The following is a 17,440-nucleotide window of genomic DNA, read 5'->3' as shown; positions in this document are numbered from 1 at the left end:
ACAGCACATGAAACACACAAACAGTAATGGGAGGAATACCTTAAATTTGCCAAACCCTTGTCAATCATTTGGGGTAGCAGCCAAATCCATTGTTTTTATGCTCACCTTGCCATCTCAGTTTGGACCCAGCCATATGCAAATTAGTCTTCATCCTGCCCTTCATAGGAACAGTTTAGTTTGAGCTGCCAGGTCAGGTCCTCTCTGAATCTCAATATAAGCAACCTAGGACCATTTTTGTCCTAATTATGGGATCATCAGTCGGGTGCAGCTTAGTTTCAGTGAAGCAGTGAGCACAGGACCCACATCTGGGCATACCCATGCCACTTAGGGTGGTACAGGAAACCCACAAATGTGGTGTCAAGAATAATTGCAACTTGTCTAACCACTGAAAATCACTCAGGGTAGCACCCCAACACAATTTTCTTTTACTCACCCAGCAATCTCAGCTTGGACACAGCCAATCTTGACTCTGCTCCTCATGGGAACTGTCCAGTCAGAACTGCCACGCCAGGTCCTACTTGAATCAGAACACAAATAAGCAGTTTTGCCCTCGCTATCAGCTTATCAGCATTATACAGCTTGGTTCCAGTGACACAGTGAGCACGAGCCTCATGCCTGGGCATACCATGCCACTTACGCTGGTACATTAAACACACAAAAGTTGACAAGTGTTACCCTGCCGCGAATTGGCTATTTAGGGGAAAAGGGGACATTATGCATGCATGTATAAAGAGGAGAGTAAAGACGATACATTGTGATAGGGAATATCAACTAAAGAGAAGCATGAGATGATGAAATTGATATGAAAGGGGAAATTGATAAGGAATTTGCAGGATTGTAGTATAAAGGGCCATAGTGCTCCTTATAGCAATATAGGTTTCATTAGAAAAGTCATAAAGGTCATGGCCAATTCAGAGACTGAATACATCTTGCATGGGTAGAGGAAGATATTTTGTATGAAGAAAAAGAGCTAATAAACTGTCAATTGGTGGTGTATGGGTTGGTACGATTGTATTTGAAGTTTGCAGAACCCGGTCTAGAGTGTTCGTCACAAAGGATGGGGGATTATGGCCTGTGTCAAAGTAGCTTCTATGTGTCATGTACTGTTTGGGGATGATTCATGGAGTGGGGACCGAGAAATCGAGGCACAAAATAAGGGTGCATTTGTGATGTTAATTCCCATTGTCGAACCTACAGCATGAACCACTAGATGGAAATAAATGGTAGAAACATAGATGTTGTTACTCAGATTGTGGTTTTCATTATCTGCTGCAAATCTATTCAGTAGGTTTTGTGAAATTAAAACTGAACAATACAGCGGCATCTCTGGCTGTGTATATTATGCAGCTATTTCATGATGATCACTGTAAAACCTCAACATGTTTGAGGTAAATCGTGAAAGAGCATGCCAGCGATGATGCTCTGATTGGCTGGATGCAACCCAAACAGGAAGTTGTGGCTGTTTTATAGTGATCACAGTTAAATCGCGACATGTTCGAGCTAAATGGCAATGAGCGCCAGCAGGAATGCTTTGATTTGGGAAAAGCTACCTGAAAAGAAAGTTGCGGCCACCATTTTATAGATTAGGAACGATTCCCAGGGCTGAACCTTTTTGCGAAAGATAAAATAAGGAGTCAGGACAGAGATACTCTGACCCCATGTTTGGGAAATGGGGGTATTAGTGACATTAGTTATGTGTCCAAAATTGATTTTTTTTTATCACGTGTGATATTTGCGACAATGCTACTTCTGGCAGCGCAGCCCCCTCCCATGTACCATTGCGGGGACATCACGAATATAGCAACGTCATCCCAAATATTGGTGGAAAATGTAAAAAAATTATATGTATGTGGACACACTTGCTGGCCACTGTCACAGACCATGCATGCACTCACAAACTCACTCAGACACTTAAACACCCATTCACATACCTACTCACACAATTATACATCCAGTCACATGCCCACTCAGATACTCATGCACCCGTTCACATACCCATTCAAGTACTTATGCACCCACTAACGACTCACTCGAAGAGTGACACACTGATGTACAGACAAACTCATAGACTCATACCCCTTCTAAGAGACCCACTCATATACTCATGCACACAGTCTCATTCCCGCTTAGAGAATCTTACAGCCAATCACAGATCCACCTGAACAGTCATGTACCCACTCACAGACCCAATCAGATACTCATGCACCCACTTACAGTCTCACTCAGAGAGTCACACACCGATGTACAGACGGACTCAAAGACTCACACACCCACATACAGACTCACTCACACATGCATGTATGTACTCACAGACCTCATGAAACACTCATACACCCACTCTTAGATCCACTCTGATACTTATACAGCCACTCACACACCAATGCAGTCACTCACACATTCTGTCACAGATTCTGTCAGAGATTTATGCACTCATATACTCAGAAACTCACACACTCACTCACAGATTCACTCAGATTTACCTGCACCCACTCACTCACCCACTCAAAGACCTATGCATCCACTCACAGACCCACCAAGACACTTGCCCTACTAGTCACAGACCCATCCAGACACTCATTCATATACCCATTTACTCATATACTCAGAGACGTATGGTCTCATTCACAAACCCATTGAGACACTCCTACACCCACTTACAGGTTCTCTCTGACACTCATACACCCACTCAGACACTCACACACCCATACAGTCACTCACACCCACTCACAGACCCACTCAAAGACCCACACACCTACTCGCAACACCACTGAGACACTCATGTTCTCAGTGCAGACCCACTGAGAGACTCATGCACTCACAGACCCACTCACACACTCATGCACCCACTCACTCACCCACTCAGGCATCTACTCACAAATCAAGTCAGACAGTCATATACTTACTTTCAAATGCACAAAGGCACTCATGCACCTACTCACAGATTGACTGAGAGCCTCATGCAACCAATCACAGACCCATTAAAATACTGATGCACCCAGTCATTGAGACAGTCACACAGTTTGTTACAGAACAACTGATAGATTGATTCACCGTCTCACAGATCCACTGAAATACTATATATTAAAGGAGATATACATGCTTTTATATAGTAATGTATTTAGTGTTTTGGTTATAATCTATTTTGCGGTTATACATTTTGTATGTTGTGGTGGCAATTGAATGTCTGCTTTTGTTATGTAATTTTGTGACGTATTCACGGTGATCACGGCTACCAATATCATTAGGGTGTTCGGCATTATCGCAAAAACTGAAAATCAGTTTAAAAGATTGTTTTTAACCAACTCCCTACAAAAATATGACTTTATGCGGTTACTGATGGCATCACGACGATTGGCGTCATCGCGAAGATGGAAAGTAGAGTTCTAACAATTTTTGAAAATGTTACTACAAAATATGTGTAAAAACATGTTTTTTAAGGAGTGACGTAGTTCGTAATGTGTGTATTGCAATACTTAGAATGAATTATTTAAGTTAAAATATTTGAATGTGGTGGTGGTCATTGAATATCTGCTTTTGTTATGCAATTTCGCAACATGATCACAATCATCGCGACTTTGTCGCGGATTTCAAAAATTCAAAAACAAAAATATTTAACATGAAAATGAACAAAATTGTAGGCTCTTGGGTAGCTCTCACAAGAGCCTTTTTGTTGAGAGTGTGCATAAGACAACAACAGATAAGACTATATGTAGAGTTTAGGTTGTTCAGAAACACCCTGTTACCTTCATCTGTAAAATGAAATCCCTCACTTCTATACATTCCATGCATGTTAAAACACAGATTGTTGTTGTAGGTAGAGCCCATATTATGGTCTCTAAAGAAAGCAGAATCACTTTAATTAGCATGTTTCCTGGCTTTGCCAATTAGTGGACAAAACTGATTAGACCACTTCCATTTCTGTCTCTGGCATAGAGTACACCACGACAGTGTGAGGGAAAAGTAGCATCAATTCAGCAAAGGTATCTTCCATCAGAATTTCCAGTCCTACTCCAGTTATTGTGCCTAGGTCATTGCCACCATAGTGCACATTCATGAGTTGAGGATCTCGGCAATCCACAATGGTTTTAACCAAAGCTAGCAACTGATAAAGCATTAACCCTCTCTGGTCATACCAGCTTATCTCCACATTTGGCATACCTAAGTCCCTACCAATACGTCTCTTTTTTGCATCCCCTTTAGCCCAATAGACATAACTGTGGCCCACTAACCACACTCTAAACATTTTGTAGGAAAGAGGAGTAGCACGCAGGACAGGTCTACAGCTCAATATCACAGTTGGTAATTTGAAAGACAGTGAAAATGCATGTGTGCTGGTGGTTTGAAAACAACAAAAAATGTTATTAGGTGGAGGGAATATGCAGGTAAAAAAGTAGGTAGCATTTGGAAATGATTAGTAAATAGAGGTTTGGTTCTGGTAAATAGAAACAAATGTAATAGAGAGTTAAATATGCATTACAGTATATGCAGTAGACCGCACCTGCTGTATGTAGTTTATCTTGTAACTAGTATAGCCTTTCTGGAATGTGCTGGAAAATTGTGACCTAATGGTTCTAGTGGGTTTCCACGGATAATATACAGCAGGTGTATTGGGGGTAGATGGCGTCCAGGAGCACCCACATGGATTTACAAATAGTGGGACTACTTTAAGCAGCGTGCAACATTGCACACGCCTATCAGGCGAGATCTCAATGCCCACTGGGGTGGGACTTTATCAAATAAAGAGGCATTTTCCACTATCTGCTGTTGTCCGTCCTCTATTGCCAGTGATCAAGGACGTGAACGTCCGAAACATGTTTGGCGCTTATTTGGAGGTGGAGGCTGGCTCAGTTGCTGTCCTCACGAAGGAGGATTTTACTTCCCGGGTGTGGCCTTTTCCCAGAGGGCAACCTTTCTTTTTCATATATATATATATATTCACTGAAAAACAACATAGGTTTCAGGGACGTTATAGTTAGTTGGACATTTCACTCGTACAAAACTAGAGAAATTCCGCAGTTATAGTTAGTTCAGCTAACTATAACTCGCGACCCCGCAATGCACTGCTGATGATGTCACATATTACATCATTCATGACATGGTCAGCGACATCACTGATGACATCACTGATGACATCTCAAATGTCCAACTAAATATAACGTCACTGAAACCTATGTTTTTTTCAGTGAATTTTTAAGGTTTTTTAAATGCTAATTTCTAAATATAACGTCCCTGAAACCTATGGTTTAAATGCTAATTTCGAATTATAATATTCATTAAAGCTAAGGTTTTTCCAGTAATTTTGAAAAAAAATGTGATATTTTGTAACTTTAATACCCCAAAAATAATTTTTGTACCTTTTTTGTTATTAAAATAATATAATGTCTTCTATTTTCTTAAATATTAATATATATATATATATTTTTTTTTTAAAGTGGAGTCGCGCACCCATCGTGTACCTATCTCGGTGGATGTGCGGATTCAAACCGCCATATTGGTAAAGTTGTGTAGGGTGCGCGTTTCAGCCATTCCACTCCGCTTACGCTTACAGGAAGGGAACTACAACGCTACATGTCCCAGGTCTTCCCTGTAGTGATCTGATGATCACAGGTCAAGTTCTCAGCTTGCGTTGCAGAGAGTTGCGTTGCAGAGAGGTGTAAAAAGGGGCGTGGCCTCTGACCACCTGTCTGCAACGCAGCTCTGTGGCGCTTACTGGAGGTACTTGGTGGGCTAGTTGGCCCCCAGGGACCAAAGGATTCAAGGGGAATTAGTCCCCCAACTTAAAACCCACCAGGGGGCGCAATTGCACAGTGGTGAAGGGAGGGGGCGGGGCCTGATGTGACATGTGCGTACTTATGTAATCACTCCGCCAAAACCCAAGCGCTTATAAATTCACCATGCACTCTCCTTGCAGCACTCTAATCATCCAGTCACTACACATGCACTCATGCAATGACCCATGCACTCACTCATGCACTGCTACAATACCCTGAGAAGTACCCATGCAGTCTAGTCATCGCCCTGTCACTACCCATGCACTCCTCTAATCACCCAGCACACACCATGTACTTATCCAATCACCCTGCCAAAACCCAGGCACTTATAAATTCACCATGCACGGTCCTTGCAGTACTCTAATCATCCAATCAGTACCCATGTATTTATGCACTGACCCAAGCACTAACACATGCACTGCTACAATCCTTTGAGCACTACCCATGCAGTCCAGCCATCGCCCTGTTAGTACCATGCACTCTTTCAATCACCCAGCCAACACCATGTACTTATCCAGTCACTCCACCAAAACCCAAGCACTTATAAATTCACCATGTACTCTACTCGCTGTTCTCTAATCATCCAGTCAGTACCCATGCACTCATGGAATGACCTAGGCACTAACACATGCACTGCTACAATACCCTGAGAAGTACCCATGCAGTCCAGCCGTCACCCTTTCACTACCCATGCACTCCTCGAATCACCAAGCTCGCACCATGTGCTTTTCCAATCACTCCGCCAAAACCCAGGCACTTATAAATGCACCATGCACGGTCTTTGCAGTACTCTAATCATCTAATCAGCACCATGTACTTATGCAATGAGCCAGGCACTAACACATGCACTGCTACAAATATTCGAGCACTACCCATGCAGTCCAGTCATCGCCCTGTCAGTACCCATGCACTCTTTCAATCAACCAGCCAGCACCATGCACTTATCCAATCACACCACCAAAACCCAAGCACTTAAAAATTTCCCATGCACTCTACTTGCTGTACTCCAATCATCCAGTCAGTACCCATGCAATCATGGAATGACCTAGGCACTAACTCATGCACTGCTACAATACCCTGAGAAGTACCCATGCAGTCCAGCCATCACCCTTTCACTACCCATGCACTCCTCCAATCACCCAGAACGCACCATATAATTGTCCAATCACTCCGCCAAAACCGAGGCACTTATAAATTCACCATGCACGGTCCTTGCAGTACTCTAATCATCCAATCAGCACCCATGTACTTATGCAATGACCAGTCACTAACACATGCACTGCTACAATCATTCAAGCACTACCCATGCAGTCCAGTCATCGCCCTGTCAGTACCCATGCACTCTTTCAATCACCCAGCCAGCACCATGTACTTATCCAATCACTCCACCAAAACCCAAGCACTTATAAATTCACCATGCACTCTACTTGCTGTACTCTAATCATCCAGTCTGTATCTATGCACTCATGGAAAGACACAGGCACTAACTCATGCACTGCAACAATACCCTGAGAAGTACCCATGCAGTCCAGCCATCGCCCTGTCACTACCCATGCACTCCTTCAATCACCCAGCGCACACAATGTACTTATCCAATAACTCCGCCAAAACCCAGGCACTTATAAATTCACCATGCACAGTCCTTGCAGTACTTTAATCATCCAATCAGTACCCATGTACTTATGCAATGACCCAGGCACTAACACATGCATTGCTACAATCCTTTGAGCACTACCCATGCAGTTCAGCCATCGCCCTGTCAGTACCCATGCACTCTTTCAATCACCCAGCCAGAACCATGTACTTATCCAATCACTCCACCAAAACCCAAGCACTTATAAATTCACAATGTACTCTACTTGCTGTACTCTAATCTTTCAGTCAGTACCCATGTACTCATGGAATGACCCAGGCACTAACACATGCACTGCTACAATCCCCTCTGCACTACCCATGCAGATCTCTAACCACCTACACAGTACTGATTCACTCCTTCAATTACCCAGGTTGTACCCATGTACTCCAGAAATCCCTGTCACTACCCATGCACTGCTCAAATCACCCTCCAGCATCATGTACGTATCCCATCACTCCGCCACAACCCAAGCACTTATAAATTCCCCATGCACTCTCCTTGCAGCACGCTAATCATCCAGTCACTACCCATGTACTCATGCAATGACTTAGGCACTAACACATGCACTGTTACAATCTCCAAAGCACTACTAATGCAGTCCAGCCATCTCCTTGTCACTACCCATGCACTCCTCCAATAACCCAGCCAGCACCATGTACTTATCCTATCACTTCGCCAAAACCCAGGCACTTATAAATTCACCATGCACTCTACTTGCAGTACTCTAATCTTCCAGTCAGTACCCATGTACTCATGCAATGACCCAGGCACTCACTCATTGCAAATACAGAGGAGGTCATGCTAATCACAGGGGTACCCCAATGCATAGTGTTCCCTAGTGTATGTAGGTGTTTTCACTGTATTCTAAGTGTCTTTTAGCATAGCACTGACTCCGGTCCTGGTTAATCAGTCAGTTACCACCAGTACCCGTCAGTAAAAAGTTGGGGGCACAGGAGGACTTTCTGCTCTTCTGTTGGTTCTTTCTGCACATCTCTTCCTTCTTCCTGCACTTTTCTTCATCTTTCTGGACTTCTGTTGCCTCTTTCTGCATTTGTCTTCCTTCTATTGCGCTTTTCTTCCTCTTTCTTCACATGTCCTTCCTTTGTAGGCATAATTAGAAATTAGCATTTAAAAAACCTTTGATTTTCACTGAAAAAAACATAGGGTTCAGGCATGTTATAGTTAGAAATTAACATTTAAAAAAACATTGAAATTCACTGAAAAAACCATAGGTTTCAGGGACGTTATAGTTAATTGGACATTTCACTTGTACAAAACCATAGAAATTCCCAACTTGCGCCCCCACAATGCACTGTGATGATGTCACATATTACATCATTCATGACATGGTCAGTGACATCACTGATGACATCACTGATGACATCTCTTTTTTTGGGGGGGGACATTTTTATTGACATCACAGAAGGGTAGTATACATAAGTTCATAGCATAAATCAAAATACATCAGAATAAATAACAATAGTCATCAGTGGAATACGTTTAAACATGTCCGAAAAATTAAAGATGGTGAGAATTATCAGCTGGTATAATTGTCAAGAAGATCCGAGATATTTGGCCTTTGCAGTAAAGTCAGTTGTTTTCTACAGCCATTCAATCCTTTATACATGAAGAACCTTAAATTAAAATAAATTGCTTTGTCACAGTTAAACTATGTCACAAACAAATTTCTTTATCTTAGTTGGACTATATCGCAAGATCCATAGGACCCCAAATTTTCTCATTCTTGACCATAGAGCCTATACCCCTAGCCTTAGCCAGGGCATATTCCATACCATAAGTTTCTTTGATAATAGACCACCAATCGCAAATGGTTGGCGGCAGCGGGGAGACCCACATCTGAGCGATTGCTAACCTAGCTGCCACCATCGTGGTTGAAAAAGACCGTGCCATAGCTGGTTTATCTGCCTTATAGCCTAACATAATTTCTAAAGTCGTCAGTGTAGGTCCCACTCCAAGTTTACTATAGAACACTTGACCGATCTTCTGCCAATAAGTCTGCAATTTTGGGCATTCTACGAACATATGAAGGAGATTTACGGCCTGAGTCCCACATTTAGGACATTTGGTCTTTTCCCCACCATTATTATCTCCTGCCCATTTAGCAATCCTTTCTGGTGTATAATACAACATGCCAATTGTACGAAATTGCTGTAATTGCAGACTCACGGAGTGTATTGAGTCACCTATATTAACCAAAGCCTGAGTGATCATACCAGGTGTTATAGCTATATTCAACATTTGACTCCATTGTGCTGCTAATTTTACACACCCATCTACTTTAAAGCTAATCAGCAGTTTGTACATATTGCCTAAAATAAATTTACTTTTCTCCCCATATAAGAGGTTCCAAATCAAAGATTTAGTAATCATATTTGAATCCAAGTTTTTCCGCAAATAATCCCTTATCTGTAAGTATTTAACCAAAAAATTAGTCGGAAGTTTAGATTGAAATTGTAGAGCTTCAAATGATTTAATTCCTCTTGCCTCATTCAAATCACCCAAGCATAGAATCACATACTTAATCCACGATTTTCCCCTGTAGTCTTGAAATATTTCAGGAAGCATTGGGCTTCCCCAAAGTGGGAACTTACTGTGAATAAGCAATAAATTACATTTGACAGCCATAGCACGCCATATAAAAACACTATCTCTAACTGTCTTAAATTTAACACGTTTAAAATAGTTTGGATCATTAACGCGATATAGAAAAAATAAGCTATCATCACCTAAGATCAGTCTATATAAGGAATCCTTCTGATCCGTCCCCAGAGGACTATGGAAGCGCCCGGCAAATGCTGCCCAAAAATACATTCTAAAGTCTGATAATCCAAGGCCACCTTGTTTATAAGGTGATTCAAGCAAGTCAATGGCCCGTCGAGCCTTCATAGAGCCCCAAATAAAACTACCCAGGACTCCATCTAATTTTTTAAAGAAAATATTAGGAAGCCATAGGGGAATAGATCTAAACAGGTATAAGAATTTGGGAAGTATTTTCATCTTAATTAAATTGCATCTCCCCAAAAGCCCTATAGGGAGTTTATGTCATTTTTTTTAGAATTTTAACAGTTGTCTCTAATAAAGGAGTATCATTTAAAGATATTATTTGGCCCACTTTAGCAGAAATCCTGACCCCCAAATACGTAGCTAATATACAACTCCCCAAAATTGGAGAGCTGAGTTTAAAATTAATGAGGACCTGTGTTTTATTAATATTTAGTTTATACCCTGAAACAAATCCAAATTTAATTGAAGCCCTCTCAATAGCTGGAACAGCTTCTACTGGATTAGTAGAAAAAATTGCCAAATCATCCGCGTATGCTGTTATCTTCAGGCTACTAAAAGTAGCCTTTAATGATTTCATATGTTTATTAGCTTGTAGGGTACGTATAAACGGCTCTATATAAAGGGCAAATAGCAGCGGGGATAAAGGGCAAACCTGCCTCGTCCCACAAGAGATATCAAATGGTGTAGAATATGATCCAGAATATGAGAGCTTAGCTGTAGGTTTATGATAAAAGGCACGCACCCACTGTCTGAACTGCCTCCCAAGGCCAAATGCTTTCAATGTAGCCCATAGGAATTCCCACCCGACCTTGCCAAAGGCCTTTTCAGCATCTAAAAGGATCATACCCAGACCCACATCTCTGCATAATCGAATGCCCCAATGGCCATATTGACATTAGATATAGTATCTCTGCCAGGTATAAAACCATGTTGGATATCGGACACCAATCCTGACATCATTGGGGCAAGTTGATTTGCAAGAATTTTCTAGAAGATCTTCGCATCTGTATTTATGAGGGAGATGGGTCGGTATGATCCGCAATCTGTAGGTATTTTGCCCTTTTTGAGAAAAAAAACAATCTGGGTCATATTCCATGGCATCTTACTGTCTATACCAATGTATTGAATAACTGCACTAAATGGTACAAGCAAAGTGCTTTTAAAAACCTTATAAAATTCTATAGGTAGTGAATCTACCCCTGCAGCTTTGCCTGATGGTAATGCAGAAATAGTTGTTCCTATTTCTTCCAATGATACAGCATTGTCTAATGATGTTGCCTCATCATCGCTCAATAGCGGAAGATTACTTTCTACAATATACTGTGTAATGTCCTCCTTATCAGCTATAGCAGAAGACAAATAAAGTTTCTGATAATAGAAAGAAAACTGCTCCAGTATAGCCGAGGTATGGTTATGTAAAGTGCCATATGCACTCTTTATAGCATTAATTTTAGTTTGAGCCTTGGTTTCTGCTGTTTGAAAAGCTAAAACTTTCCCAACATGTTCACCATATTCATATTGTTCCTGACGGTACTTATAATACCTCTCCGCAATTTTTCCCCAAAACAATTTTTCATTGCTGTTCTTGCATCTAATAAGGAAAGAAAAAGCTGATCCTGATCTGGTTGGCCTCGTATTACCGCTTCGACATGTTGTTTTCCCTACCATAATCAGTATCTCCATATTACTTTTCCTTTGCGTGTTCTGGTGCCAAATGTATTGTTGGGTCATACCTCTAAGATAGGCTTTCATGGCATCCCAAACAATCAGTAGGGTAGCAGTTCCGACATTTTCCTAAAAAAAACCTCTAATTGTTGCTTCATTCTGGATACATATTCCCCATCCAGAAACACATATCTAGGAAAAGAGAATGATCTGACATTTTTAGCTTCAGGAATAATTATAAAAGATAACAAGATAGGGTTATGGTCAGATGTCACCCGGGGGAATATTGCAATATCTAGCCCCAATATTAAGCTGTCGGAGACCCAGGCCATGTTAATTCTAGAGTAAGATTTGTGCGGAGACGAGTAGTAAGTGTAACCTGGAATACGTGGATATATCTGCCTCCAAGCATCCTGCAAATATTGTAATCGGGCCATTTCAAGTATAGCTGCCCTAACCTTTCACATTCTACCAGTACCCTCACTTTTCTTAAGGTCCTCAGGAGTTTTCTCCCACTTCTCCCTAGACCGGCGAAGGAAACGGTTGTTGGGGCTTTGGTTCTGTCCCGCTTGGACTACGCCAATGCCCTCTATGTTGGCCTGCCTGGCTACTCCTTGACCAAACTTCAAGTGATCCAGAATCCGGCCGCTAGGCTCATTCTTGGTATTTCTAGAAGGTGCAGTGTCCGCTCTCATCTTCAGGCCTTGCACTGGCTGCCCCTGATTGAGAGGGTTAAGTTCAAGGCTCTGGTCATTGCCCACAACGCCCTTCATAACTTGGGGCCCATCTATCTTCAGAGGCGGTTCGCCTTTTATGTGCCGGCCAGAACCCTCCGGTCATCAGCTCTTTTACTTGCGAGGGTTCCACGCTTTTGCCGGTCTAGGATTGGGGGCAGCTCTCTTGCTGTCAAAGCTGCCGCTGCTTGGAACTCTCTCCCTTTTTTCTTGCGCAATACCCAGGACCCTGGCGGTTTTAAGCGCCTCCTTAAAACTTATTTGTTTCCATAAACTCATCTGTTTTTGCTCCTACCTAGGCTCTTCCTCCTCTTGGGCTCGCGCTGGGACACTCTTCGGAGTAACTACTGCGCGCTATAAAAATATTTTAACATAACATAACTTTTTGTAGAGTCTATGTTATAATCCATCACACAGTTAAAATCACCCATTATCAAACGTTCCCCATCCCAATTCAACAACTCTAAATTAAGGAAATCAAATATACCAGGATCATCAGTATTTGGTCCATATATTGAGCCAAATACGTATTTGTTACCACAAATCTCTATTTGGGCTAATGCGCAACGGCCCTTTGAGTCAGCCATTGTTTTAACTACTTTGCATAAAAACCTTTTATCTTTTAATATAGCAGTTCCTTTCATGGATATTGTTTGGGAAGTACTAACAATTGTTTCATATCCCAAATGTTTTAGCAAATGACGATCTTTATAGGCCAAATGAGTTTCTGTTATCCAGACTAAGTGTGGTTGCAATTTTAACTCCTCCTGCACCAGTTGACGTTTATTGGCACTATTAAGTCAAGAGTCATTCCATACCATACATTTTATATTAGCCATACTGAGTTATATTCTTTATCAACATTCCCCTACAAATGAAAATTAACCTTAAAAAAGGTAAAGGAAAAGACAAAGCCTGATGACTTATTGGTGATCTCTTATGAAAGCTACATTTTACCCTAGGGATGTCTTTTTTTATTTTTGCCCCCCCACCATCACACCCCATCCAGTCCTCCCTCTGACCCGAGAGGCCCTTGCTAACCCCACCCCCTCCCTGTTACTTGAAGGAGGAATCCTCCCTTTGGCCAGCTGCCGCTGTATGGGCAGCACTCCAGACCCCCCCCCCCACTGCGGTAGCCACCCCACACACAGAAAAAAAGAAAATATAAGAGAGGAAATATTCAGAATCATTTAAACTAATCCAAAAAGACTAGTTTCCCTATCAATAACAAAGCATATGTATATATCATTATTAAAACTTCTAAGCTGCTTCCAGTTGCCATTTAGCAGTGGCTGACTTAACATCATGTTCATCATTGAAAAAGAAAGCTTGTCCATCTTTAAAGACCTTCAGGCGTGCCGGTTCTTGTAGCTACACTTGGGCCCTGAGAGCCTTAAGTGGATCAATTGACTGACGAAGCTGCCAACGCCTGTCCATAGTAGTTTTACAGAGATCAGATCTAACAAAAAAGGTGACAGACTCCACAGTAACAGGTGTATTGGGTTGAGCTTTAAGAGCAACTGTCTGCCTTAATAAAAAAATTCCAAAAAAAACTATAAATGGACTAGGGTATCTTCTTTCCTTGTTACGTTTAACAATCGGGAGTCTAGGTACTCTCTGCAACTGAGAATCCCAGTCCCAATCAGATAAGTCAGGGAAAGCCTTCTGAAATAACTGTACGAGATAGGCCCTGGGATCCGCTCCTTCCGCTCCTTCAGGAATACTAAATAATCGCAGATTGTGGCAGTGTTGGCGATTTTCTAAATCCTCCAGTTTAAGCTGAAGGGTTGAAATTTGAGTAACCTGTTTCCGAACCATAGTGTCTGTAAGGCTTACAGTTTGTTCCGTTTCTCCAACTCTCTGTTGTAAATCCAATACGTCGCTAGCAAGAGACCCAACTCTGACTGACATCTCCTGTAGCAGCTGTGACATCTTTAGTGTATCTGATTTCGCCTGCATATAAAAATGACCTTGAGCTTCAGGTATTTGTTCTTTTAAGAACTGCATTATTGAGGCGAGTGTTGGGTCAGAGTCTACCAAAGTATCCGAAGACTGAGTTGTTACCACTGGAGATGATGCTGCTGTAGTGAGTACTGGTTCAATGCTAGCCCCCCTCTCTATTTGTTTTCAAGCCGAGCTGCCCCCCTTCTCAACTCGTTTTTCGGCTAGATTACTACTAGCCATATTGATTTCAGTGTTATTCTCATTAGGGCTACTGCCAGTGATTCGGGAGACCATACTTTTCACCCCCCCTTTGCTTGAACCCATTTACGAAGAGAGCTGTTTTCTGAATTACATTTCCCATGCATGTTAGTTTGAAGTAGACTCTGCTGTAGATTGTCCTGCCTCTGGGGTGTTTTCCTATTTTTGACCCTAGCCTTAATTTTCTTTCCAGGGGGGGTCCTATTGGATCTAAAACTACCTCCTGCTCCCGCTATTGAAGCTGCTAACATATCATCACTATGTCAACTCTTCCCATTCCTCCAAGGCATTATTATGTGTCTCTCCAGCACCAACACCATCATTGTTAGCTACGTTAATGACTGCGAGCCCCCGATTACTATTTTCAGATAGTCCACCCCTCAGTTCCATTAGGGACTGACTCATTAACTCGCCCATGTCCGGAGAACTCACTGGCATAGGGATAGCCTGGCTGCCTTCTATAACCAGATCTGTCTCTGCTTCTCTTTGTATCCCTCATTTAATCCCAGCATCAACCCCAGTGATACATTGTATCCCTAACTGTGAAAAGTCTTGGATCTTGCTCGAGCACATCGGTACTGCCTCCAACAATGTCCCAGATAATTTGTTGCTATCGTCTGCTTGACTCACCGACCCGTTTGCAAGCAGCTCAGCAGCTTTACCAGTCTGAAATAAGTGCAATATTGGCTTACCGACAACCGAGCCTCCAGCCTTATTTTCAGCAGCAGCAGCCTTGCTCGTATCCCCTATGTCGGTAGCCCATGTCCCTTGCAGTGGATTCTTTGGGGGCGCCATGTCTGTCCTCGTAGGCAGCGTCAGAGAGCCAAGCAAAAGCAGCCCTGGCCAGTTGCATGTCGAGCGGCAGCCAGACAGCCAGTATAGCAGCCTGAACGCCCACAACCCGCGTCCACCTCTGACAAAGCCGATTGCTTGCATACGTCCTCAAGTGCTCAAGTACTCAAGCTTTCTTCTCAAAATGTTGCAGTCGAGTCGGCCATTGAAAGTAAATAAGTAAATCGCCGGATTCTATCCATTTATTTCCTCCACTTCGGTTCGAGTACAGCTCGGTATGCCGCCCAGTGTGAAGAGGCTTCCCCGCGCGGTGAGCTCCGTGGAGGTGTTAGCCCGCCATCTTGCACCTCCCCCCGCTGATGACATTTCCAATGACATCACTGATGACATCATCCAGTGACTGTGTGTTTCTGTAAACTTTAAATATGTTTTTTAAGGTTTTTTAAATGCTAATTTCTAACTATAACGTGCCTGAAACCTATGTTTTTTTTTTTCAGTGAATATATATATATATTTATATATAGTAAAAGTCAAAATAAAAATTCTTTATTTTAACAATTATTTCCTATTGAGTTCTATTTTAAGTTCGTGCCTTGGTTATTTACTATGTGAGGGTGTTGCACTACCAGTGTTTGACAATGGGTTGTGCAGTACTTCCTTCATGTCTGAGCTGGACTACATATACAATGGCCTTGGATCCTTTTTGACTGTAGTTACTTTAGAAGTGATGTTTGTGCATTTATGAATAGCTATGGACTTACTCTTTTGTGGGTTCATGAATGTAGTTCCTTAAACCCCTCACCAGCTCTCCTTTAGCCCAGTACTTAATATGTAAACAAGCATAAGTACCAGGGCTATCGTCAGAAGGCCACTGCAGCTTGCACCACACATTGCCCCTGCTATGCTGCCAATAATAGTAACAACACAACTACTAACCGTCACACTCTTATAAGTGTGACAAATCACATCTCGAAACAAAAATGTGTCATTTAAAAATAGGAATTCCAATAACCTGCGAACAAGCCCACGTAAGATGCTCCAAAAATTGTGCACAAAGCACCAACTTCAAATGTTGATACAAGAGTTAAAAGCTATTTTTGCAGCTGTATAAACCGCTGGTTGTCTAATGTAAACCATACAAAAATTTTGAGACTAAAACCCGAGTACAAACTGTGCTGTATACACTTTTCCAGAAAAAACATGTAACACAAGATGAATTTGAGGCCCTCAAATTTCAGGACGAAGTTCCATTAGCATGCTGCTTCCTGTATCCTACATTCACTTTCACAGATCTGTCACAATCTATTTCAGTGAGATTGTTAGTGAGTTAGTTAGTAATATAACTCCTGCTTAGTGGTGAGACACAACTGATAATGGGTCATACAACAGTATAATCAATACAGATGCTTCCAGTTTCATGAATAAAACTGCTAGATAATCCCATTTTTTGATAACCTGTAGATGTGTTCAATAAAGTTGTGCCCGATCTTTGTGTGTGCTTGACGGTTACTTCTAAGATGTTCTTTGAATTGTGTTCAAGCATCTGTATGTGTTGATACATATGTATATTTTACTGTAATTCTATGGACTATGTTTCACGCTGAGTAAAGATGTTGTTTATAAGTAGCAACTCAAGTCCAGTTTGTCGTTTAATCCTAATGGCATCATGGTATTACATTTTTTAATCCACCATATTTCCCTCTGTGAAAGGAGCTTAGAGTTGTCCTTATCTGTGGTAGTTTGGAGTTTTTCAAGGATCAAGAACCTCAATGTGGTATGTTGTGTTTTGTATCCATCCAATGCACAGCCCAACTGGAATTGGGATTTTTGTTTCA

The sequence above is a fragment of the Triturus cristatus genome, chromosome 8 (assembly GCF_964204655.1).
Source record: "Triturus cristatus chromosome 8, aTriCri1.1, whole genome shotgun sequence".
NCBI lineage: Eukaryota > Metazoa > Chordata > Amphibia > Caudata > Salamandridae > Triturus > Triturus cristatus.
Note: the sequence above shows the minus strand (reverse complement) of the source record.